Here is a 27,332-nt window from a genome sequence, read left to right on the forward strand (position 1 = left end):
TTGACAGGCAAAGTGGACAGTGAGAGAGAGAGAGAGAGAGAGAGAGAGAGAAAGGTCTTCCTTTTCCATTGGTTCACCCCACAATGGCCACTGCGGCTGGCACGCTGCGGCCAGCACGCTGTGGCCAGTGCACTGTGGCTGGTGCGGTGCGCTGATCCGAAGCCAGGAGCCAGGTGCTTCTCCCGGTCTCCCATGCGGGTTCAGGGCCCAAGCCTGCACTCCCGGGCCACAGCAGAGAGCTGGACTGGAAGAGGAGCAACCGGGACAGAATCCGGTGCCCCGACCAAGACTAGAACCCCAGGGTGCCAGCGCCGCAGGCAGAGGATTAGCCTAATGAGCCATGGCACCAGCCTCCACACACACACCCACCTTCACTCATAAACCACTAGTCCTTCTAGCTCTGTTTTCAGTATCTTCTTTCCAGAGATCACAAAAGTCACATCAGGAATGTTTGGAATATAACTCCAGTGGGAATAGTTTCGTTCTAGCTGAGCCCTTTATCCTGCTGCCCAGAGCTGCCTCTATCACCTCCAACTCTTCAGATCTGCTAGGTGCGAGTCAGACTCCAGCTCACTGCTTTCCCCTAGGAAATGTACTTCTCCAGAGGTCTCCTTGAAACTCTTCCCACTAAGGCTTGAGGGGTGGGAGTGCTGGAGGGAAGCCTCCTTTTCCCTTCCCAATGAAGGGAAAGGTTTAACAATTCTGTACAATGAAATGTGTTCTTAATCCTCAGTTCCTCTCTTACATATCCAACCTCTCATTAGGATGAAACAGGCAGTCAAGAACTCTCACCACAAGATAGCAGTGGTAGTGGTAGTAATGTGGGTTGGAGCAAACACTGGGAGGTGGTTGACCTTGATGGTGGTGATGGTTCTCCAGGTGTAGGCTTATGCCTAAAATATAGATAGCTTTTTACATTTCAGTCATATATTAGTTTTTTTAAAAGATTTATTTATGTATTTGAAAGGTAGAGTTACAGAGAGACAGAGGCAGAGAGTGAGAGGGTCTTCTATCTACTGGTTCACTCGCCAAATGGCTGCAATGGCTGGAGCTGGGTTGATCCAAAGCCAGAAGCCAGAAGCCAGAAGCTTCTTCCAGGTCTCCCAAGTGAGTGCAGGGGCCCAAGGACTTGGGCCATCTTTTATGCTTTTCCAGGTCATAGCAGAGAGCTAGATCAGAAGTGGAGCAGCCAGGACTCGAACGGGAGTCCGTATAGAATGCCAGCACTGCAGGCAGCAGCTTTGCCTGCTATGCCACAGTGTCAGCCTCCACATATTAGCTTTTTTTAAAGAGTTCTCAGCCACCTCTTTGTAAGACCTGTTTAAGTGGCCCAACATCCCACTTTGGAACGAATGAGTTATTAGCACTTATTGTTCTGATCTATGCCAGTGGTCTTCCACCCATGGGATAGAAAGTCCTAATTTAACATCCTAGACACAAAGAACATTTCACTACAGAAATAATGGCTATCACAAGTTGCACCTTCTGCTGTAGCTTATAGAAAAGCTGATCGGCATGAGTTGGGAGCATTATATCACTCTGTCTCATAGCCTCCTCATTTCAAGAAAATAAAAGATTTTCAAAGTTATTAAGATATGATTTTAATCTTTCCTAGAGTGTTTCTCCTCTCTTCTCTTCTCTCCTCCCCAACCTCCCCAACCTTTCTCGCTTTCTCTCTCTCTCTTTCTCTCTCTCTCTCCATAAGAGCTAAGAGAGAGGGTATTGGGGATCTAATTCCTACAGATAATTCTAGTTAGAGATCAACATACAACAATAACTCTAGGATTCTAACTTTGCACCTCCAAAAAGCATGATTTGGATGACTAGATAGCTCAAGAACATGCTCTTAGGCAGGTTATACACTAACAATTTATAATGATCTTGGATCTCAATTCACATTTAAAAAACTGGATGAACGTTCTTATTCAAGGTCAAACAACAATTATGAATGTCAGCTGATTAAAAAAATTTCTCAAGGACATATCTACATTGTTCACTGTGATACAGTCAATCACTGCCAACGCCTTTTGTCCAACTCCTCTTTTTTGCCTTTTGGGGATCTGAGAACATCATCCATCAACACTCTAATTTAAATATCATCACCCCCCACACACACATACACACAGACCTTCGAATAACCTTTTAAGTAATCAAATGTAATTAGCAAACAAGCTCTGGAGTATCAATGTCCTTTACAGAAAAGGTGGCAGAGTAGAGCTAAAACTTTGATATCATAATTAACAGAAGCCACCTTATTGGAAGCTGAGACACATGCCCAGTTAAGATAGGTTAAAAGTCAAAATAAGAAAATCCCTCTCTTATTTCCACTCTTATTTTTTACTGGGATCTATTTTCAATTGGATTTAAACACCTATGGATAATTCTGTGTTAAGTAAAAAGTTCAACCAATGGTATTAAGTAAAAAAAGAAAATAGTAAAAAAAAATAATAAACTGTTCCTCGACAGTCAAACAAGGGCTGTTCAAATCATTGCTTCTCATAGTGTCAATTTCACTTCTACAGGTTTCCTTTTAGGTGCTCTGTTAGTTGTTACAGATCAGATAGAATACAAGAAAGGGAGGAGATGTACAGTTCGGCACACATGACTCAAGCAAGTGACGGTAGGATTTTGAGGGAGTGTCGAAGTTTTCCAGAAATGAGTTTTAATAGAAAACAAGTTCTATTAGTAATGTAATGTTTTAGAAGTGACCTATTGGGGTTAGTGTTATGGTGAAGTGGGTTAGGCTGCTGCTTGCATCCCATATCAACGTGCCAGTTCGGGTTTTGGTACTCCATTTCCAATCCAGCTATCTACTAATGCACCCAATAAAAGCAGCAAAGATGCCCCAAGCACTTGCACCCTTGTTACCAACATGGGAGACTCGATTTAAGTTTCAGGCTCCTATTACAACCATTTGAGGAGTAACCAGAGAAAGAAAGATCTCTCTCTGTGTCTCTCTAATTCTGTGTGTGTTTGTGTGACTTTGCCTTTCAAATAAATAATTTTTTTTAAAAAAAGTCACCTATTGGGAGCTGGCACTGTGGCTCACTTGGTTAATCCTCCACCTACGGCACCGGCATCCCATATGGGCACCGGGTTCTAGTCCTGGTTGCTCCTCTTCCAGTCCAGCTCTCTGCTGTGGCCTGGGAAGGCAGTGGAGGATAGCCCAAGTGTTTGGGCCCTGCACCCACATGGAAGACCAGGAAGAAGCACCTGGTCCTGCCTTCGGATCAGCGTAGCTCTGGCCATAGGCCGTAGTGGCTATTAAGGGGGTGAACCAACAAAAGGAAGATCTTCCTCTCTGTCTCTGTCTCTGTCTCTCTCTCTCTCTCCCTATCTAACTCTTTCTGTCAAATTAAAAAAAAAAATCGTAAAAGTAGAGATATCCCCAGGAAAAAAAAAGTCACCTATTTGCAATGTCATTACTATTACTGAACTTGTAGAATTATCACCAATTTGGGCCAGCACTGTGGTACAGTGGGTTAAAGCCCTGGCCTGAAGTGATGGCATCCCATATGGGCACCAGTTCTAGTCCCAGCTGCTCCTCTTCTGATCCAGCTCTCTGCTATGGCTTGGGATAGCAGTAGAAGTTGGCCCAGGTCCTTGGGCCCCTGCACCCACTTGGGAGACTAGAAGAAGCTCCTGGTTCCTGGCTTCAGATCAGTACTGCTCCAGCAGTGCGGTCATATGGGGAGTTAACCAACGGATGGAAGACTTCTCTGTCTTTACCTCTCTCTGTAACTATTTCAAATAAATAAAATAAATCTTAAAAAGAAAAAAAGAATTAGCACCAATTTAGTTACCAGTGGAGGAGGAGCTCATTTTGGTGGAGAAACTCAATGGACGTACCTCAGTTTTCTTTTAAGGATTCACACTCTTGCCTTGAAAATCAAATAACATGTAACCAAAGAAACCTGAAGCTGGAGTGTGAAGTTTTAGTTTTGAAGGTCGAAGGAACCAGTTGACTTGGATTGTATGTGCTGTCACCATCAAAACTACCATATGCTAGAAAGAGTGCCAGCAGGATCACCAGGAACCAGCAGGAGGAATAAAAGCAAGCTGTGAATACACTGAGGTCAGGATGAGACAGGGCATCATATTAAAGGCTGATGTGAACTCAATGTTAGACAAGAACCCAAAGTGATGGGTAAGAAAACAAAACACAGAAGCAAAGGAACTAAGTAGCAAGTTGCAGTATCTTTCTCATGGGCAGCATTCTGTCATGGAAGGGTTCCTTTCACTCCTTCAAACATGGTACTCTAGCTATAGAACTTGATCTCCATTATTGACAGACTGGGAATTCGACATATAATGTAAAATATTACCAAACCACCATATATGCCAAATTTGGATACTGTGAGTTGTTTTGCAAACACTTGTTCTGCCTAATGTATAATAGGACTCTAATTTAATTTGATCTGTCAAGTTACATTTGTTACTTACCAAGTGATGACAGAAGTCACCCTTTATCAGGATCCTATTGAAAACATATATTTCATTTTCAGAAAAGCTGAGTTTATAGAAAGAAGAGTTTCAAAAATGTAACTTTAATAATAAGGTAAGAAGACATTCAATTTTCATCATCCTGGAATTTTAAAAAATTGAACTTAATCCAATCTCCTCTTAGAGGCATACATGGATGCAATTTTCAAGTGTACTCGTTAGACTGCCAAGTTAATAATGCTGACCAGTGGGAGGAGGAAAGACAGTCGAAGTTTTCCTACCGGTCAACATTATTGACTAAGCTAAACCTGTTAAATTAGCTGCTGCTTCGGCTCAATAGCTCACAAGATGCATTTTGTGTCGAGATGCTTAAACACCTAGGAGGGAAGATTAATTTTGGTAATAACAGGACTCAAGGCACATAGAGATGGTGAAGGCAATGTGTGAGGTGCTTAATGATCATTGTTACCAGCATCATTGTGAAAAAGGGATTGTAAGTGGAGAGTGCAAAAATACATCCTTATCAAAAGAAATTTCAGAGACAGTAACCAAAAAACATTCAGCTGTGGCTGAAGCAAGGTGAAAAAAAGCTTATGTTATCGAAGCTAAATCACTTAAATTCAGAGTAACTTGCATTGTTATGGAAGCTAAGTCTATGGGGTACTGGCAAAGGGGCACCATGCACTCTCACACTCTCTCTAATATTTAAGTGCCTATTTATTAAAAATATGCATGTAAGTAAAACAATAAAAATATACACATACATCCACAAAAATGAAATACTAGAGTTTGAGGCCAGCATTATGGTGCAGCAGGCTAAGCCACTGTTCATTCTCTATCTGAGCAGTAGTTGCTGCTGCTCCACTTCTGATCCAGCTTCCTGTTAATGGGCCTGAGAAAGCAGCAGTAGATGGACCATGCACTTGGTCTGCTGCCATCCATGTGGGAGACCTAGATAGAGTTTCAGGCTCCTGATTGGAACACCAATTGGAGAGTGAACCAGAGGATCAGGAGATCTCCATCTCCATCTCCCTCTCCTTCTTCTCCCCTTCCCCCTCTCTCCCCCTCTTCCCCTTTCTGTCACTCTTTCAAAGAAATAAATTAAATGTTCTTTGAAAAGGAAATATGAGGGCTTTTAATTGCTTAACTTTCCTATAAATTTTTAAACTACTCTAAAAATCTTTTTTTTTTTAACTTTTATTTAATGAATATACGTTTCCAAAGTACGAATAATGGATTACTATGGCTTCCCCCCCATAACGTCCCTCCCACCCACAACCCTCCCCTCTCCCACTCCCTCTCCCCTTCCATTCACATCAAGATTCATTTTCGATTATCTTAATATACAGAAGATCAGCTTAGTATACATTAAGTAAGGATTTCAACAGTTTGCTCCCACACAGAAACATAAAGTGAAAAATAATAGATGATTTTTTTTAATGATGATGAAATCAGATCAGACCTATTGTCATGTTTAATCCCAGTGAGAGTCAAGTTGGGAGTTGATAGTTTCTTTTCTTTTCTTTTCTTTTTTTTTTTTTTTTTTTTTACAGAGGATCAGTTTAGTATGCATTAAGTAAAGATTTCAACAGTTTGCACCCCCATAGAAACACAAAGTGAAATATATTATTTGAGTACTCGTTATAGCATTAAATCTCAATGCACAGCACATTAAGGACAGAGATCCTACATGAGGAGTAAGTGCACAGTGACTCCTGTTGTTGACTTTACCAATTGACACTCCTGTCTATGGCATCAGTAATCTCCCTATGCTCCAGTCATGAGTTTCCAAGGCTATGGAAGCCCCTTGAGTTCTCCGACTCTTATCTTGTTTTTAAAAATGACTCTACCAATAAATACAGCATTTTGCTGGGTTGCTTTTAAGCTGTGTCCAAAGCTTCAACTAGTTTATTTTAAACGAACTTTCTATTTTGGAATAATTTTAGACACCAAAAAAAAAAAAATAGTTGTAGAGATAGTATAGAGAGTTTCTGAATACTCTGAGCCCACTTTCCCCAAATGTTAGTGTTATATTATATTACCATGGTGCATTTGTAAAAACTAAGGAGCCAACATTGATTGCTACACTACTAACTGCGCTCCAGATTTTATTCATATTCCACTGACTTTTTCTCCAGTGCCTCTCTCCGGTCCAAAGATCCTGGGCAACATGTTGGATTTGGCACCATCTCTATCAGCCTAGTTGGAGGAGATGAGATTGGAATCTAATCTCAGAACTCTGGGTTGTAATATACAGAGGAACCCCTGAGCTGTTCTGTCTCATTCACTAGCTCTCTTATGTCACCCAGCCTTTAGTCTAGTCATGTTCTACCCATACTACTCACTTGGTGACAGGGAACTTATAATCTTAAAGCAACCACTATCTTTCACTATTTCATTGAATTGTAAACCAGAAAATACTGTTGAACTCATGTGGTCATACATTTTAATTCATTTTATTTATTAGTGCTTAAACCTTGTGAAATTCTTCTTGATCTAATCTTAGTAATCTAGTCAATTTGGTGATTTTCTTCTAATGTTGCCTCTCTAATCATTAAAGATAAGGTTTTTTGTTTCTTGTATTTTTGTTTGTTTGTTTTGCCAAAACAAAAGAGAAGGTATGCCCATAGGATAGGGGAAAGAAGAAATATGGAGCAGGGGAAGTTGCTAAAAGACAGAAAGAGTAAAGAGCACCTTGAAGCCTTTGTTACAGAGGATGTGAAATTAGGAAAGATGCAGAAAAGATCTAAGCATAAAGGTGTTAAGGACCTATCACCCCAGCTCATTAGCTTTATGGGAGTGGGGACACCAAGAAGGCAAAAACCCCCAGAGGGCAGAGAAGTATTTAAGAATTGAGGATTGATACTCAGTTTGCTGCTCAGAAGTCTGCATGGAGATCTCACAGTGGGCTCTGTGCCCACAGGAGGAAGTTGTGGTTGAATAGAAATGGTGGTATGGCATATTTATGCAGAGGGCAGGGATCCAGGGTTTCTTAGGTCCTTACCTTGAGGTTACTAAGTATACTTGGTGATAAAATCTTCAGCAAGGGCCGCAGAAGTGAGAGACAGAATGAGCTCAAGGTCTACTGCCAAGATAGGTAAGCTGATGGAAGCCGCAGTGAGGTCTTGGAAAATCAGCAAGTCCCACTGACAGCAAAGAGGACCACACAGTGTCCAAGATAGAATGAATCCATGCAAGCACTCAACATGCACAGAAACCCATACCAGGATAAAAAATAAAAATAAAAAAATAAAGGACACCAGTACCTACAAACAGGGTAATATGAATTATAGCTCACCCACAGGTAGGTCTGAGCAAAGCAGCAGAGAAAAACAATGCTCAGACCAGACACCTCAGTCCCTACGTCAGAACACTAGGTAGGTTATCATTTTGAGAAGAAGGAAAAGGAGAGGTCTACAAAGGCCGTGCAGTAGCTTTCAGCGTTGGACAGGCTGAGCACCTGACTCACCTAAATAAAACTGAATTCATACAAATAATAGTTTTAAACTAGGAAAGATTCACAGACCTAAAATTCCCCCATTTGTTTTCAAAGAACAGGGCATAGGAATAACATCAGATGGAAGAACATAAAGCCTTATATTCCAAATGCTGGAGTATTCATTTCAACTCCAATATCCAAACACCAATTAATATATTCAGTAAAAATAAATCTTGGTAGGATGAGTCTGAAATGTTTCTTTTCTTTTGCTCTTAAATCCAAATCTTGTTCATTCTTCAACCCTTGCCTTCTTCATGTAAACTCCTCTCAGTGATATTTTATCTGAATTTCTCCTCCGCTCATACTCCTAGTATTCCAAAGGGCCCGATGCACTGGGAGGAGGTGAATTACTGAAGGTAAAGTTCATGTATTACTCTTCCTTTGATGTCTCACACAACCCAGCACAAAATACAGCAGCACTTATATATAAACTGATTGACTTATTGATTGTTACACAGTAAGGTAAAAAAAAAAAAAAGCTGCTTGAAGAAATAAAATAAAGGGGAAGAAGTTAAGAATGGAAGTCGATCTGCTCTTCTGGGATAGAGAAATATGAACCTATTTATGAAAGCTGATTTTTTTTTTGCTTCCTCTGACTCATAGTTATTCACAGTTACTGAAATTAATAACAATTAATCACAGGAAAAGGATGAGCCATGTTAATTTCTCTGGACAATTCACACACACACAGAGTACCTAATGCAATCAATTTTCTTTGCGGCACTTAAGAGTGAAAAAAATAGTAACATTAAGTCTGTTGGATATATGCCCCCTTTGGGGAGCTTGCAGTTGTAACATAAAATAACATTATGTGAGTAAGGAGAAAAAGAGAGAGAAAAGTTTAAACCAAGATCTGTCTCCTCTTGTGGACTAAAGATTTTGAGCTGACAGTGGTATAAATAAGGAAATGGCTAAATTCCATGTCTTCACATGGGTTGTTAAAATGAGATCTGATTGTCTCAAGGTTCAATTTGTTGGAAACAATGATTATGTATGACACTTTATTGCAACACCCTCCAAAACATATGGCTACTTTATTAGAAATTAAAATTCATTTTCATATAAATCTCAGCAGGATATTACACTAAGATAACTAGAGTTACTCCAGGGGACAACAAATAATTCTAGTTTAGCTCTTCTAAGGCCTGGCACTTGCAATATAAAATTGAAACTAATTCACTTGTAAGTACAATGGGATACTTGGAAAATGTAAACTATATACTACAAGCATGGGTACAAATATTATTTCTGTACCACTTTGAGTATATGCATAAGTTACATTTTGCCTATGAATTTCCACTGTTTGGTTTTACATTTTTCAACTTAAAAATATTCATTAGCAATATATTTTCTGCCCTTTCCTATTTTTAATTGCAGAGTTTTAGAAAGCAAAGCTCTTCACTGACTGACTTTCTGCTTTTTTAATCACAGTGAACAATACATCAGATCATAAAAATAAACATGCTATTGTGAACCTGAACAGGCACTGATGCACTATAGATATTTCTGTTAGATCTCACTAAGGTTTTATCAAATTTGTTTTACTGCAGTATTTGGCTACTCAGGGAATCTTCATGTTTTTTCATGACAATGTTCAGTACTTACTTTCAAATTGGTCTCCTGAGCTTGTATTATGATTGTTTTTGATAGTGTGCTGTACATTGGAAAAATGGGTTTGTGTATCTTCAAACCCAACATTCGGTTCCAAAATAACAATGACTTAACAAATATGAAATATAAAGTCTCAAACCTGTATATGCTGCAGGTTGTTTCAATTTGGCAGAACATTATTTTAAGCTAAACAGAGAGTATACAATCACTGTGGCTTATCTTCATATTTTTATTTTTGCAGATACGGGGGATATAAGAATAACATTGAATTTATTATCAAGTTTTAAGGAAGAGATGTGAAATAGGGATGACAAAACATTGTGTTTTTTTTTGTTTTTGCAACAAAGAAAGTGCTCTTAATTATATTTACTAACACTCTTTACTAGTCAAACTAATGAACACTAGACAAGAGCAGTCAACTACTTGCATATCTAAGTAGCGATAGGAAGCTCACCTGCATGCTACAGCAGAAGATTCACCAACATCCTTAGCACTGCTGCATATTTACTCAGCCAATGGGCAAATGTTGAGAACCAACTATAGTCCAGATACAGTAGCCTCTGCCCTCAAAGAAATCATAATCCACTGTAGCCAATAATGTGTCACTCAACAATCACAAAGCCATGATTACCCTAAGTGGATAAGCAGAATACATAAAATGGAAATGCTAAGGAAAATATCTGGTCACCAATGTGCCAGGGCCAGGAAGGCCAAACTGACACACCTGAGGAAGGCCATCCTGGCAAGTAGCATCAAAACCTGTACCAACATTCCCCCACTGAAAACAGAAAGACCATCTGGCATTCATCGTGAACAACCTGCGCAGGCGGTACTGACGAGACAACCCCAAAAGCCCAAGAGCCCACCGATCCGCACAGTCTTTGGAACTCTTGCAGGAGTAGTCAGTGTCTTCCAGAACTTCCCTGTGGTTACAAACAAGACCTGGGTACAGGGCCTGGAGGTGCATAAATACTGGAACATCTAGCACCCTGGTTACAGATCCTGAGAAAGGAGGGCCTCAAGGCATTCAAGGGCATCTCCCTGCTCCTAGGCCCCATGTGCCTAGACGTGGCCATCGTATTCATCACCTACGATGAGGTAGCAAAGCTGCTCAACAAAGCATAAAAGACAAGCCCAGAGGGTCTGTGTGGGGACCATCCCACTAACTTCATCTTTTATTCCAATGCAGTTGTGCCAAAAGGACCCCTTCAACTAACAACAAAAAATACCCCCAAAACGTTCAGTTGTCTAGCAGACTGCAAATCCTAACATCCCTCTTCCTAGACAGCAATGAAAAATGGAAAGAATCCAAAGAATCCAATTTAAAGGGACAGCCAAAAGTTAAAATCATGAACTAAGCAAGAAATCCAGAAAATCAGTCCTATTTGTCAGATATGTGTGTAGTAATTGAGATCACATTTAAATGGAAAACATCTCCCCAACTCCAAAGCTATGTTTACAGAGTTGCCTCAGGAATTGCTCTTCCTTACATATTCAGCAGCCTGTAACTCTGAATTAATGACCTTGCATGTAAATATCTTTGTCTTCATAAAAATGCTATTGGGTTAAATAAAAATATTTTCAGTATTATTTTCTGTGAACTATACAGGCTTTGAAGAAACAAAGAAAAGAGAGGGTTGCTATGCCCTCTCTGTACAATACCTGTCTCCTTGGGAATGTGATTCTCCTCAAGTACAACACTTCTGGGGGAATGGAGAATAAGAGACAAGTTTAATTTCCTTCTGCCAAATTAACTTCCTCTGCTGCTGCAAGTAATGTGCATAATGATAAGCTTAGAGAATGGGAAGCTGGTGTGGACTAGTGAGCATCATCGCCAGATCAGGTTCCAGTTCAAGAGCAGCCACTCCTCAGGGTCAGCAGTGTCAGTGCCAGGAGGTGTTAACTGAGATGCATGCCAGTTTATGCAGAAATCACCCTGGAGCAGATGCCAAAGTGCCGGCCTGACACGGAATGCCTCCTCTGTTGTCCTTTCAATATTAATGTAGGGGAAAGAGCTAAGGATTTTGGAATTAGACCAACCTTGATTTTAAATGTAGCTCAGGCTATAGACAAATTGAAGATGTGATTGATATATTTCGGGGCCTCCATTTACTTCTCCTTACAATGGGAGCATGGTCACTGACCACACAAAATTGTTGGAAAAAATCAAATGAGAACACAAAAGGGCAATTCAAAAAGTTTGTAGATGATGGAATTGAAAGATAAGCTTATTTCAGTGTTAGAATTAGTTTTCAGGGATAGCGGCTTGGTCAGCAGACACATGATCTGAAGGCTCCAGGAGTAGACAGCACCAGAAGAAATAAACAGGGCATGGCCAGGGAAGCATTAGAAGTCAAGAACTAGAGAACCACTGTAATAGCCTATTGAGCAGGACCTAGCCCTATACCTTGAATTAATACAAAAATCTAGGATAAAGTGGAATCAAATACCCAAATTCCAAAGAAAGTTAAACACAACTAAGTATCAGACACAGTTTTTGCTATCTGAATCACAACAACTCCATTTCCCTCCCCTATCTATAGAAGAAAAATACTGCATATCAGGGAGACAGGACAATGCAGTGTGAGATGTTAGCTGAGGAGAAAATGGCACCTGGAGATTGGGAGTGCTAGCAAAAAGGAAAGACAGGAATACCATTCCCCAGCCGTTTATGCAATGAACCTACTACTCTGTTCTGAGTCTGAGCAGGGGGTAAAGAGCATTTGAGAGAAATGCAAGGCAGATAAAGAAGGGAGGGGCCAGCATTGTGGTACAGCCAATTAAGCCACTGCTTGTGACACCAGCATCCCCCATCAGAGTCCAGGTTCAAGTTCCAGCTGCTCTGCTTCCAATCTAGCTTCCTTATAATGCACACCCTAGGATGGCAGAGATGGAAAGCCAAAGTACCTAGGCTCCTGCAACCCACATTGGAGACCAGGATGGAGTTCTTGGCTCCCGGCTTAGCGTTACTCCATACCTGGCTGTTGAGGATATTTGGCAAATCAACAAATAGATGAAGAGCACTGGCTGGTGCTCGCTCTTGCTCTCTCGCTCTCTCGCTCTCTCTCTCTCCCTCCTTACCTTCTTTTCTCCTTCTCATTCACCCACCTCCTCTCCTTCTCTCTCTCTCTCTCTGTCTCTCTCTCTCTGTCTCTCTCTCTTACTTGCCTTTCACATAAAAATATTTTTAAAATTTAAAAAGAAAACAAAAGATTTGAATAGAAAAACAGTCAGTCTCCTGGTATTGGAGTGCAAAGAATGCTTTCTGGGGCGACTATTGTGGCACAGTGGGGTAGGTCAGTGTCTTTATGCCCGTATCCCATGTCAGAGAGCCAGTTTAAGTCCTAGCTACTCTACTTTCAGTCCAGCTTCCTGCTAATGCAAATCCTGCAAAGCAGCAGATAATAACCAAAGAGCTTGAGCCCCTTCTGCCACATGGGAGACCCAGATGGAGTTCCTGGTTCCTAGTTTTGGCCTGGCCCAGTCTCAGCTATTGAGGTCATGTCAGGAATGAACCAGCAGATACAAGTTAGTCTCTCTCTCTCTCTCTCTCTCTCTCTCTCTTTCTCTCTCCCTTTCTCTCTGTCTCTGTCTCTCTCTTTCTAATATATAAATATTTTTCAAAACAAGAATTTTGTTTCCAGGGCATCAAGTGGATATTGTGAAACATAACCAACTTTGAGCCATATTTCCAGGCCATGTATGCAAGAGTTGCCAATTATATGAGAAGACCCCAACAGCAAGAATCTCTGAGAGTGGACCACAGGAAAAGGCAGATAAAAAGAGAAGGTGGTTAGATATGAGAGATCAAATCACAGTCAGTCTCCATGTTAGGGATGGTCCCAGGGGACTTGCCACAGACTTTACTCCCTGACCCACAAAGAGCCCAAATATGGAGGTCCAGGAAGAAGCATAACTGAAAAACAGACTGTACTCCCTACCCACTGTAATTGCTCTGGTTAAAGCTCTTTGGTGCTAAGAGATAATAGGAAAAATGAGGGACATTAAATAGGATATGAGATTAAAATCTCAAATTAGACTGGACTTTTTATGCACAGAAGGAACCAGAAAGCCATGGAATCTGCTCAGGATATTGTTAAGGGAACAGTTGATGGCAGAGATTGCAGAAAGATAAAACCATTTCTTGCTTCACAGCCAACTGATTTCAGACTACTCAACTGTACCATTATATCACATTCTGCTGTCAAGTATTGGGTAAGTTCCAGAAAGAGAGGCAAAGTCAAGAAGATAAGGCAATGGAACAGAGAGAGCAGTAAGTGTAAGGTGGAAGTACCAAGACAATTAAAAACAGTTTCAATACGGGCCCCGATGTGTCAAACAGCCTGTTTGTAGTGAGCGAGTGAGCAGTCTTGCTTTTCTAGTACAGAGTTGGAAAGATTGCCCTTACTCACAGGTGAAGTCTACCTGGCTTACCTGCTACAACCAAACTGCCAGAAAAGGAGCAAGTGCTCAGAGAATACCAGAACTCATTCAGCCCACAGAGGTCTAGAACCAGAGACCACATACCATCTATCTTTCCAGAAAGTGAAGAAAACAAGAGAAAGGTTCTGTGTTAGACTTGGATTCACAATCAGTGCTGCCATTTGTTAGCTGGATGAGTGTGGGCAATGAGTCAACTTTGCTATACTTTACCACCACCACAAAGGGACACTACTGGTACCAATGGGGGAACCAAGACTCAGAGAGCATATGCACTTTGCTAGAATTAGTATCAAAGAGTTACCTAGTGAGGTAGTCAAGTGGAGAACTAGGGTGTGTCTGACTATCAAGCTTCTTGTGGTATTAAGCTGAGAAAATAACATCCCTCCCTGAGGTGTCCTGACAACCCAATAAGAAAAAGCATTGGAAAAAAAATTAAGCATCATGAGCATAAGATGCTGCAATTATTATCTACAAGCAGCTAATAATGAGACTTATGGGATTAAATTCACAGCCATTATTCATTGTGATAGGTTGTTCAATTCTGACTCAGATGACTAACGTCTCCCTGGACGAAGGGATCCTAATGTCTGAAGTGCAGTCCATCCCTATGAGATAAACTAGCAGGAAAATCAAGGGTAACTTAATAAATTAAGGAACAGTATTTTGTTAAACAACAGGGAATTTTAACTACTAGATACTAAAGAAAGCACATATTAACTATGTCCTCAAATAAAAGCAGTACATGCAGCACGGCCCAGAACACTGAGTTCAGGGAAAGTCTGGTTTCTTCTAAGCACAGGCGAAGAGACTCTTTGTGCTTTAGCTTTCTTTCTTATTAATTGGGAATAAATGCATCATGAGTTTTTAGAACAAACGAGTTTTTAGAACAAACACAGAATATTCTGTGTCCTTCAGAAGGCTAGCACACCATTATTAAAATATTTGTTAAGCATTTTTCCAATAGCTTTACATATATTAATTCATTTATCCTTAGATTAGTGGTATGCTGTAAGTAGTAGTATTATCCCCATTATAGAGGTGAGGAAAACTGAGGCATAAAGAAGTTAACTAAGTTGCCCAATATCCATTGCTAGTAACTCATAGAGGAGACACTTCAACCTGAGCATTTAACCTGTGTCCAGAGCCATACTGCCCCAATTTTGATTTGATAAGAGTACGCATAAGCAAGGTGAAGTTAGTTGAGGAAGAAGAATAAGAAATTAAGCAGGATGTTTTTAGAGTAAAAATCACCCTCATTAAAATGGCATTGGTCTTTTTCATTATTATTAGGCAACGTTTTAGTCCTATAGGATTTCTTTCTTATCTATTAAAAAAGTAATTTTGAATATTGCCTACCATATGCCAAAGACTACACTAGACAAATATTGGATTGTATGTTCTGCAGTTTTCTTCTGGATTAATTCTTTGAGGTATTTAGCTCTTTGATGCAGTTTAAAAATAGTAAATATTTTTATAAATATCTTGGATTCTTATAAATAATGGTATACTTCCTCATATTTTAAGGCATATATTATATCTACAATCATTTATTGTACTGATAAGCTTCAAACAAGTTTTAAAAACAAAAAGGTGCTCAAATGTCTAAAACAGTGGTTCCTAAAGTGTGGTCCTGACATTAGGAATGTCAGATGGGAAGGATGCTGCCTCACCCAGAAACAGAAATACCAAATTATCAAGCCACACCTGAGACCTAATGAATCAAGCACTCTACAGAGGAGCCCAACCCTCTGGCTCCAGGAGGTTCTGATACAGGTTGAGGTTGGTAAACCACTAGCACCTGGTAAAATTGAGCTTTCAGGGCATTTTAGCAGGTGCTAAATATTGCCAGAAGGTCTCAAGCAGAAGTTAAAAGACTAATATAGGATAAGTACTGGCAAATGTGAGGTGCCAGTGACAGTGGCCAGCTGACAACTGCCATCTCTTCTTGCAACCAATCTTTTACTGCCCATCTAGAATGCGAGAGGTATGCTACCAGGAGGTAGGTGGACCTAGGACAAGACTACAAATGAAAAGAAGGGGACTGGTGATAGACAGGAGACAGTAAGATGTAACCCTAGGCAGATAGCAAGGGGCAAAGGGCCAAGAGACTCAATCCTGACACCTGCAACAAAATGCCCCACTACTCAAAAACAAGACAAACTGAAAACAAAACAGGATGCAGTTACTGCTGGACCCATCCAGCTCCAGATGCTGACTTTCCAGCAATGAGAAGGTCATCCGTGACTAACTGACATGTTTCCAAAACCCTGTGCAAACTTCCTCACAGTCCAGAGAATATAAACCCCTGGACAACTTCCCCTCAATAGTATTTCCACTCAGGAACCTCCTCAGCTGTGGGCACTTTCCTGTGCTTCTCTACTCACTCTCCTTTGTCCATGCCTCTCCTTCTTTGTGGTCATGGGATATGAGCCCAAATGGCTAGAACTACAGATTCCTACAACATTTCTTGATGGCTTGTCCTAGATGCAGAAGGGTGAGAAAAGATGAATGGCTTCTGCTCTTTTTTTGGAGCTCCTCTTTTTCCACCATAGGACTCTACCAATTGAAAACACCAAGCCTCTGTCAACCAGTTAAAGGAGCTAGTGTGGATACTGATAAAGACTCGGAGGTAAGGATTGCTGGCAAGGGCATGATCAACCCATTTCATCTTCCTGGGACTGAGAATGTTGGTCTTGTCCTGCCTGTTTTCTTTCACAAAGATCTGTCTGGTGTGTGATTCTGGAATAAAGTCTTGGAGCACTAAAAATTTCTGGCTTGCAGCTCCCTGGCATTACTTGAAGTCTCCCTTATTCGATCCAAACTCTGATGGCCCATCACAGTGTCAGGCAGAAATCCACAATCTACTGTCCTCCCACTTCTCATCTAACCATGACCTCTAGACCCACGCTTTGTCCTGAAACCTCCCCACTCTTCCTCAATCACATTCTAGTGGCCCAGGGTCCTTCTCACAATCAGGCTTTCCAGGGGCAACTTAATTACCCACAACAAACCTTTAGGTGCACACTCTGAAAGGCTAGAACAACTGATTCCTTCCAGTTGTCTCCACAGACACCAGTCACCTAATTCCCAAGATGCATGGGTGACTAAAGTTGCCCACAATCTCTACAGCCCACCTGACCCCCTGGGGCAAGTTCCTTTCCTCCAACCAAGCCCCTCTTCCTACTAATTCCATGTCAAATCACAATCTTTTTTTTTTTTTTAATTATTCAGCCAAAGGGTGCTTCTCTTTCTCCGGACACACAACATGCTGACCTTGTCCCACAATGTCTTCAATGTCCCAGCCTCCTTCTTTTGGCCCATCTTGCTTAGTAGGTGATTTTTATCTTCACAATCATGAGGGATCTACTCTTCCAAAGCTTCTTGTCAATGTAATGGGCAGGAAGAAGAGGAAAGGAGAATCAAGGAGGAAGGAATGGCGCCTGTATCATGGAGGCAAATTTTTCCCAGAAGCTTCAGCATTCACTCTCATCTCGCTGATTAGAATGCATCACATGACCTAGCTGCAAAGGAGGCTGGTAATATATCTGTTTTGTTGATTGATCTTATTTCATAGGACATTTCTATTTCTATTTCTATTCCCACAGTTTTCCAGGATTAGGGAAAATTAAGAGTGGGTTTTTTCTATTAATGCAAGATTTATTTTTTTAAATATTTATTTACAAGCTAGTTTTATTTATTTGAAAGTCAGAGTTACACATAGAGAGGAGAGGCAGAGAGAGAGAGAGAGAGAGAGAGAGGGCTTCCATCCAATGGTTCATTCCCCAATTGGTCACGATGGCCAGAGCTGTGCCGATCCAAAGCCAGGAGCCAGGAGCTTCTTCCAGGTCTCCCACATGGGTGCAGGGGCCCATGCACTTGGGCCATTGTACTGCTTTCCCAGGTCATAGCAGATAGCTGGATTGGAAGAGGAGCAGCCAGGTCTCGAACCAGCACCCATATGGGATGCCAGCGCTTCAGGCCAGGTCGTTAACCCACTGTTCCACAGTGCCGGCCCCTTAATGCAAGCTTTAAAAGTGTAATCCTGTGCCATGATTAATAAAATATCAGGGTTCTATTTAGTAAGAACAAAGGGAGAGGATGCATTTGGAATAGGTAGCTAATGATGACTTACTTCACAAACTGTTTCAAGGATTAGAAGCAGCTACAATTTTGTGCCAGCACTTGGCCAATGGTGGTGCCAGGAATGATAATGAAGATAGAATAGGGTAGACAAAACATTTCCAGGAGAATAAATGCTGTAAGACTGCTGGTTAGCCATATTTCTTTAGAATGGTGATAATGGCCAATACCCAGTTAACACTTACTGAATGCTCCCTGCATACCTGACACTGTGCAGCTATTATCTTCATGAACCCTCACAACTCTCCCATGAGTCTCCCAATCTTCAACCACACACAGCTTTGGGGATGTTATATGTGGCTCTTGAGCAGGGTAAGCTGCTCAGCCTGCCAGTGAGGAAATTCACTTTCCTTGCAAATCTTTGCCCTTAGAGTTCTAGTTCAGAGGCTTTTTCAGGAGGCCCAGTTGCAGATCCTAGCCTTCCAGTCATGGCTAGCCATAAGGCGGCATAAGAAAAGTGTTCACGCCCAAGGAGTCATGGGAAGGTGCAGAGTCATAGGTAAGAGCATCTACTCCTGTCCTCCAACCTCTCCCTGCTGTGGATTCTAGGACATTTTGTTCCCACAGTCCAAAAACTTGAGGGATGCCCCAAGTAGGGAAAAGCAAAAAGTTAGGGATGCCTTTGTTTTTTGTCCTCTCATTTCAGATGGGCAACTGGCCAAGGTTGGCATACATCGCTGTGAAGCAAATCGTCAGGCACTGGTATTCTTTTGACCCTCAAAAAACCTTGAAGAAAAAAAATTTTTGCCTGGTCTTTTTCTGTATCACGGCATGACCAGGACATAAGCTGGAGGATGAAGAGACTTGGCTGCCAAAGGAAAGTATTAACTATAACACTATCTTTCAGCTAGACCACTTCTGTCACAAAGCAGGAAAATGGTCTGAGATCCTTTATGCCTAGGCATTCTTTGCCCTGCAAGATAAGCCAAGTCTTTGTCAACCCTGTAAAGCAGACCCAGCACTTTACCCTCAAGACCCCAGCTGCCTCTCTCCTCCATCTGCCGCAGAGCCTACTACAGAGTCTACACCAACAACTGCCTACTGTTCCTATTCCCTCATGCTCCCCTTATCTGGGACTAATTGTTGTCAAGCAAGACACCAGATTGCCAAGTTCTATTTTACCAACCAAGGAGACTCCTGGAAGGCTCAGTGACTCCCCATGTGTCCAGATCCCCTTTTCCCTGCAATAGCTTAGATGGATAAAGGGAGACATGGGCAGATGCTCAGATACCCTAATAAATACACAGAGACTTTTCAGACTTTAACTCAAGTCTGTGATCTCTCCTAAAAAAATCTAGTGTTATTCCTAAAACAAATCCTAACAGGGACAGAAACACAGGCTGCTTTGCAAGCTACAGAAACTTTTGGAGATGAGCTTTACATGGCTTTTGTTTCCTCACCTGATCAAGGAGGCCTAGGGCCACTGTGTCCTACAGGAACACAGGCTGTCCCTCAGGAGGTGCTTTGCCCTACATGGAAACTGAATGATGCTATAGATTGATGGACAAAATAGCATCTCATTACTGTGTGTTGGAAGGACTGAGGAGGTCCAAGACCAAGCCCTTAAATTAGTTCAAGCTCTCCATGATAGGTCAAGGCCTTGAGGAGAACCCCATAGCCTTTCTATAAAGACTGAGAAAGGGTTGAGTCAAACATACCTCCCTGTATCTCCCTACTCCATGGAAGGATGGGCAATGCTAAAGGATAACTTTATTACTCAGTCAGACTCAGATTTTAAGAGAAAGCTCCAAAAACAGACTATCAGATCTAAGAGCACAATAGAAAACCTGCTGAAAGTTGCTATTTCAGTCTTTTACAATTGGGATGAGGAGGAGACCCAAAAATAAGAGGGAAGGAATAAGAAAAAGGTCCCAGTTCTGGTATAGGACTTATGGCCACACCAGCCTGAGGGTCCTCGGGGGTCTCCCAAGTGCTATGGCTATGGCAAGATGCAACATTTCAAAACACCTCTGCCACCAGAGAAAACCCCCAAATCCCTTTTTTATTTGCAACAGGGATCATTGGAGGGCTGACTGCCCTTGGAGACTAAGGCCTCTGGGGTTAGGCTCCCCTCCTTGGATGGCTCAACAGAACTGAAGGGGCCCATAGCTTCCCCTCTAAAGGCTCCCATCACCCAGACTATCACCACTCAGGAGCTCTTGGTGGTCCTGTTAAAGGGAAGGAAGTTGATTTCCTCCTGGATACTGGAGCCACTTTTTTGAGTCATTCTCCCAAATCCAGGCATATTCCCTTCCCTTAGAAGGACTGTGAGAGGTGGCTCCAGAAAGCCTGTAGTTATACATTTAACCCAGCCCCTAAGCTGTAACAAATATCAAAACTGAAAACTACTCTAAAGCAACTATGGGTTAAAAAATGTTATAAAAGGTGTTTTTCTCTTAATTCAGATGTGGTAGGGGACTGCTTCAAGATATAAATTAAAGGAAACTATAGGAGAAAAAAGTTGTGGAATATTTTTAATGACCAAGGTTAAGAAAGAAAATTCATGAAATGGGGAAAAAGTATATTGTGAAATGTTTGTGGAAATTAAATGCTGTGGGAGATTAGGACAGATGAGAATAAAGAAAATCATTTTAAAGTTAATTCTTATATCTGAAAAATCCGGAAAATAAGATTACCCAATTCGCTACCTCTTTGTTTCATAATATATTTAACTGTCCTAAGTAACGGGAGCATATGCTGAAAAGGATCACTAATTCTGATTAGATTTTGCTCATAACTTTGTTTAAAGCAGCAGATAAAATAAATTATTACTTGTGTTTTGAAATCTTTGACAACAGAATGATTCCAAATTTATGTTCTGCTTATACAAAGGTGTGATGTCATACAAGCCAGGGTCAATCACTGTTATTAGGCTGCAGTGTCAAAGCTGACCCATCCTCCATGACTTTGTACATGTCCTTTGAGCCACAGCCAGCTAAAGAAAAAAAAGGATAAATGGGTGCTTTTGTCCTGCCCAAGCTACCAGGTGCTTTCCCTGCTGGGGAATTCAGCTCTCAACCCCAAATGTAGAAGCTATTAAAATTACCCCCCATAAGAGACAGTAGGATCACACAGCCCCAAGAGGGGTTTTCTTCTTCTCACCTAGATAATCCTCAGATGTGAGGAGACAGAACCTTGTGGATGTCAGCCCTGTCATTTTAAGAAATACAACCATCTGCAAGTTATGTTATAAGGGCTAATGGGGAGTCTTCACATACCACAAAGTAAACTCTTCAAGCTCTGACCCAATCACTAGAACACACATTCCAAAACAGAAAGTGCCCTCCCTGGGCTGTCTCACTTACTACTCTGGCATAAATGGTTGTCGAAAATCATCTCACTCTAGATTATCCACTATCAAAACACTGAAGTGTTTGTACTGTAATTAATGAATCTTGTTGCATTTATATCAACAATTCAGGACAGGCTGAAACTAACATCAGAGACAGCTATAAACAGGCCAAGTGGCTACATAATCTCAACAAAGAAAACAAACATCTCCTAGGCCCTATATTGCCTAGGCTTTCCTAGATGTTTCCCCTCTTAGGGCCACTTGCTATCATCGTCATACTTCTGCTGTTTTCCCCTCTTGTAATCAATTGACCCACCCATTTTATTTCCTCTTGCATATAGGCAATTCAGCTACAGGAAAACTGCGGCTTCTTCTTAAGGACCTTCTACAGAGAAACCACACTGAGCAGTATTTCTGCTGATTCCCCTTGCCACCCTTTGGCAGCAAAAAGCAGCTGGAGCAGGCATTGCTCCTATTCTCTAATGGCAGTTAGAGATTCTTTTTCAGAGGAACATAGATAGAGACAGAGACAGCTAAAGTGTAACCCTAGGGGCCAGTGGTGTGGCATTGTAGGTTAAGCCACTGCCTGCAGCACTGGCATCCCATATGGGTGCCGCTTCAAGTCCCAGCTGCTTTACTTCCAATCCAGCTCCCTGCTAATGGCCTGAGAAAGCAGTGGAAGATGGTCCAAGTCCTGGGCCCCTAAACCCAGGTGGGAGATCCAGAAGAAGCCCTCTGGCTCCTGACTTCAGATTGGCCAAGCTCCAGCCATTGCAGCCATTTGGGGAGTGATCCAGCAGATGGATGACCTCTCTATCTGTCTCTACCTCTCTCTCTATATAACTCTTCCTCTCAAACAAATAAATCCTTAAAAAAAAATGTAACCCTAGGCAGATAGTTAGGGACACAAAAGGCCAAGGGACTCAAGCCTGATGTGCAGAGAAACATGCCTGGAACAAAATGCCTCACTAATCAAAAACAAGATAAAGAAACTGAAAAGACATATATATTTATGCAAATATATATTATATATAATATAGTCAAATCCATATATGTAAAACCTATATATATATATATATGTATAAACAGGATATCAGGATGTACTTACAGCTGGACCTGTCCAGCTCCAGATACAGACCCTCTGCCAATGAGAAGATTACTGGTGACTAACTGACAAGTTTATAGAACCCTGTACAAACTTCTTCACAGCCCAGGGGTTATCATGCCCTGGACAACTTCCCCTCACTGGTATTCTTGCTCAGGAACCCTTCCCACTGTGGAAGCTTTCCTTTGCTTCAGTAAAACCTTGCTTCTCTACTCGCCCTTTTTTTTTTCTTTTTTTTTTTGTCTGTGTGTCACTGTTCATGGTCACAGGACACAAACCAGAATGGCCAGCACTGCAGTTAACTGCAGTATTTCTTGGGGGCTCATCCAGGATCATCAGAATGGTGAGTAAAGATGGACTTCTTCTGCTTCTCTTTCTTTGGAGATCATTGTTCTCCACTATAACACTGGGACCCTTGCCAGCCAGTTAAAGATGCAGTTAGTTCAGCTGCCAATCTGGAGGACTCAGGGAATAGGCTTTGTTGGTCCATCCCCTTTTGCCACTTGGCATTGGGAATGGTGGCCTTATCTTGACCCAGTTTCCTTGCTATAGAAATCTACTCAATTCACGAGACTGAGAAAAGGTCTTGGGGCAATTTCAGGTCTCTGGCTGGGGAGGCACACCACTGTGACACAAAGATCCTCCAACTGAGATCAGACTCCAACCACTCATCAGGGTATCAGACTGAAATCTACACTCTTCTTTGTTCATTTCTACTTGATCATCTCCTCACAATTTTTCTCTCATCTCCGTGCCCTGCTATCCTCATGAATTCAGGCAATCCCAGATGTTCGGCCTTCATTCACAAATTGCTTCTCAATAACCTACCGAATTTCCACCCCATGGGAAACCCCTTTCTAAATTAGTTCAACCTTCCCAGCATAGGACAAAATCAGGAGCCCAGACATAAGTTGTTATTTTTGTAAGTTAGCAAGTCAAGGACCCACCTCTATAAGCAACTGCCCTTTACTTAGATGAGCTAGGTTTCTGGAGGTATCTCCTTTGTCATTTCTTCTATTATCCCCTGGAAGAATTGTTCTACTCTCTTTTCAAGATCTGAAGGAGGCTAACTATCTTCCCTGTTTGTTCTCTTCATTGGTCTTGTTCATAGTACACAAACCTGAATGGCTAGAACTATCAATTCCTACAACACAGGAACACTGAAAAGTCTTGATCAAACATCCTCCTTTGAGACTAGCAGGGAGGATCACCTGGTTCTATCCTGTGGATTCCATGCCTTATAGAAAAGAGCCACATCACAAAAGGAAGTGGAAGGTAAAGTGGCAAACATTACAGATTCCACCAAGAAGCATCAAATTTTAAGTCTTTACAAAGTGCCTATAAGCCACAGAGAACCTCTGCAGGCCAGATATAGTCCATAGAAGGCCAGTTTGTGGTTTCTCATTCTAACTTCATTACAAAGAAGGAAATGGAGTTCAGTGGGGTAACAGCTCTAAGTAAAGCCTGACAAGACCTTCAGCCTCGAATACAAAAGCCTCCTCCTTCTAATTGCTATGCCTGAACAATGTGAATTTTAACAACTAATCAAGGTTCTTCCTTTTCTCAGTGGAAAATAAAATATGCAGTCCAATTTCACTAATCATACAAAGCTCATGGCCAATAAGTTCAAGTATAAAAATTATTCCTACCTTATCCTTCTAGTCTATTATATCATTCTCGATATTTTACTTTAAAAATCATCTCTCTGCTATTTTGCACTATAAGTGGATTGTATAAAATTTCTGGAAAAAGCTATGCATTGATTTCAGAAATTTTTGCACCAAAATAAACTTAAATTTTAATTCCATTTTTCCACAAACTTATTGAAGTGCTCTCACACTTTTGTGTTCTTGTAAGCCACCTTAAACTGTGGAATGAGGGAGGATATATCTAACAAAAACAACTTCAGTTGGCCTTATGATCCTACTGAAGGCACATCATTGCTCTCATCCACAGTGACTCACAACTACTGGTTCAATCATTCTGGTAATTTGTCCCCCCAAATTATCCAATATTTGTCAGCAAACAAAGTTGACCCAATCAACCTATAACCTTGATGGAATCAATATGACAACTAACTCAGTCAGTCCAACACAGAGTTCATTTAATTCATTGAAACATAGTTTGAAATCAAAGAGGGTGTGAATAGAGATGCTATTTGGGAACTCTGAGAAGAAATTTAATCATTGAGTCTTAGTGACCAAAACGAGTTAATGTACCTTCAAAACTAAGCAAATGACTCCCTTCTCCCTGCAAATGGCCCATCATCATAAATGCTGGCCATTAAGATGCCATGTGATTTTGCACGGACCACCGAAAGGACACAGGGTGGTGATGACACAACACTAATGAACTGAACAGCATCCAGGAGTCATGCAGATGCTCAGTTAGGCTGAAGAGGGAGATGGTTGTAAAGACTGGGAAGTGTAAAGAGAAAGCTTTACAATATTTATGTAACATACATATTCTATTCTGAAGGGCCAATTGGGAGAATGAGAGAAAGAGAAGAAAGAATAAATATTACTTAAGTTTTTAACCATACATCAGGCCCATGGTAGCCACATTATTTCATTTGATTTCAACCTATGAGGTAGGATTATTAGACCATTTTGAATATTAGATAACTGAGAGCCCAGAGAATTCAAGTAATTCCTAAGTCAATTAGAAAATATGAGGCAAAGCCAAGATATCACCTCAGGTCTCTTTGCCCTCAAAGATCATTCCTGAAATGACATTCCAATATTTATTACTCATGTGATATGTGTCAAGCATTTTTTAGGTGCTAGGGTGTGGGGAGCAACTTGACTATACTGTTACTGGAATTAAGACTTATTCTATGCATCTGCTCTCCCACAATGTGGCGCTGGGAGAGGAGCGTACAGCTTCTACCCAGCTGCCCTTTACCAACTTGATAAGCTGCAAGAGCCGCTCCTGATTGGAGGAGAGCGGCGCGCTCGGCGTGTAGGTAGCAGAGCACGGATTGGTGGAGAGGACTACATAGGAGGAGAGAGACGGCATGGTGGTGTGGGTTGGTTGGAGAGTGCGTTGGAGAGTTCGCGGGGAAGTTCGTTACTTCGTTCTTTCTCACTTCTCTCTACTCATTCTTGCTTTGGGAGTTTGCTGTTTACTTATTCTTACTTTACTATAGAAAGGACTTGTAAAAAAAGGGAACAACAAGCGTCCGGTCCGGTGCGGCTCCTCCGCGTGCGGAGGAGCAGCAAATGGTGCCGTGACTCGGATATGAAGCCTAGGCAGGGTTCAGTGTCGTTCCTCCATGAAGAGGGGCAGCGACACTAGGGAGACTATGTTCAGGGAAGAAATGACAGAATAATTTGGAAATCATATAAGCGAATAAAAAAATTACACTGTGAGAGTACAGAAAAAGAAAGATATATGGTCCTGACAGAGTATCTATAGAAAATTTAATCTGAGCAGTAAAGTAACCTAAGATAATAACTGATCTGAGATCTGAAGAAATTGTAGCAATGACTAAATGAAGGTGAATAGCAAGGTGGAAGAACATTGCAGGAAGGAGTAGCAGATGTACTGATGAGAGAGAAGCTACTGTGCATTAAAACAGGGAGAATGGTGAAAAGTGGTTATTGTTTATAGCCCTTGCCTATACTCTTAAGAAACAGTGGTTTTCTATTTACTACTTGTTGAATTCTTCATTTAGTGGAGGGTTAAGCTTGTGATTAAAAAGAAAGTGAAAGTATGTCATTGTGAAAATTACAAGAAAACTAAGAAAGAAGGAGAGAGAATGAGTGAGAGGGAGAGTGGATAGGAAGCATCATTCTGCTCTTAAAACTATGTACATGAAATATACAAAATGTGTTCCCTTTTTATAAAGAAAAACAATTTTTAAGAGAGACCAGAAGGGAGAGATATCCTGAAGTTACTGTGGTCTATGATAAGGATGCATCTTTTTCTTTTTAGCAATGAAAAGCTCTGCACCAAGGCCAGGGGGTTGGAATGCTCCATTATACATTTTGAAAAATTGTCCTGTGCCAAATATACAAAAGCAATCGAAGAGAGCCAGAATAAAGGAAGTTTAGGGGCAACCAAATGAAAGATAAGAAAAGCTGGGTCTAAAAAGGGTGAAGGAGTGTTTACGGAAGTGGGTGGATTATAAAGCTACCCAATAGGTAAAATCAAGCAAATTTGGCAATGATTGGGCACTGGAAGAAAGGAGAAGAGAGCATTAAAATGTCTCATAAATCTATGTTGTGTAACAGGGAGGTTGGTCCCATTACTTGTGGATAGAGGGAACACTGGAAGAAAAGCAAATGTTCAGATAATACATCTGCTTGAGCCATGTTGCATTTGAGGTACATTTGAGATGTACAAAGAGAGCTGTCAAAAATACAATTAGACACACAGGCATGGAGTTTAGATAAGAGATCTGGGCTGCGGTCCAGTACAATGTTGTGAATCATCTACCCATCAGTTTTAGAAAAAATACTGATGTAGATGAGGGAGGCAGGGGTATAGAAAGTGAGTATTGGCAAAGTCTGGGGTCAAGCCTTAAGGATTTTTTTTTTCTGACAGGCAGAGTGGACAGTGAGAGAGAGAGAGCTAGAGAGAAAGGTCTTCCTTTGCCGTTGGTTCACCCTCCAGTGGCTGCCACGGCCGGCGCGCTGCAGCCGGCGCACTGCGCTGATCCGATGGCAGGAGCCAGGTGCTTCTCCTGGTCTCCCATGGGGTGCAGGGCCCAAGTACTTGGGCCATCCTCCACTGCACTCCGGGGCCACAGGAGAGAGCTGGCCTGGAAGAGGGGCAACCGGGACAGAATCCGGCGT

General features: G+C 41.4%; 1 protein-coding gene and 1 long non-coding RNA gene across 3 annotated transcripts in view; one reads left to right on the forward strand and one right to left on the reverse strand.

Moving 5' to 3' along the window:
- NELL1 (neural EGFL like 1) overlaps window positions 1-27,332 on the reverse strand; it is a 1,050,155-nt gene that overhangs the window by 695,926 nt on the left and 326,897 nt on the right. The gene's annotated exons all lie outside the window — the stretch shown is intronic.
- Window positions 15,889-17,526, forward strand: LOC149128371 (uncharacterized). The gene is made up of 3 exons (XR_016212713.1): window positions 15,889-15,995; window positions 16,549-16,625; window positions 17,397-17,526. It is a non-coding gene; the product is annotated as an uncharacterized LOC149128371 (long non-coding RNA).

This window comes from Oryctolagus cuniculus, chromosome 1, assembly GCF_051225735.1.
Source record: "Oryctolagus cuniculus isolate XC-2025 breed Fujian yellow rabbit chromosome 1, ASM5122573v1, whole genome shotgun sequence".
NCBI lineage: Eukaryota > Metazoa > Chordata > Mammalia > Lagomorpha > Leporidae > Oryctolagus > Oryctolagus cuniculus.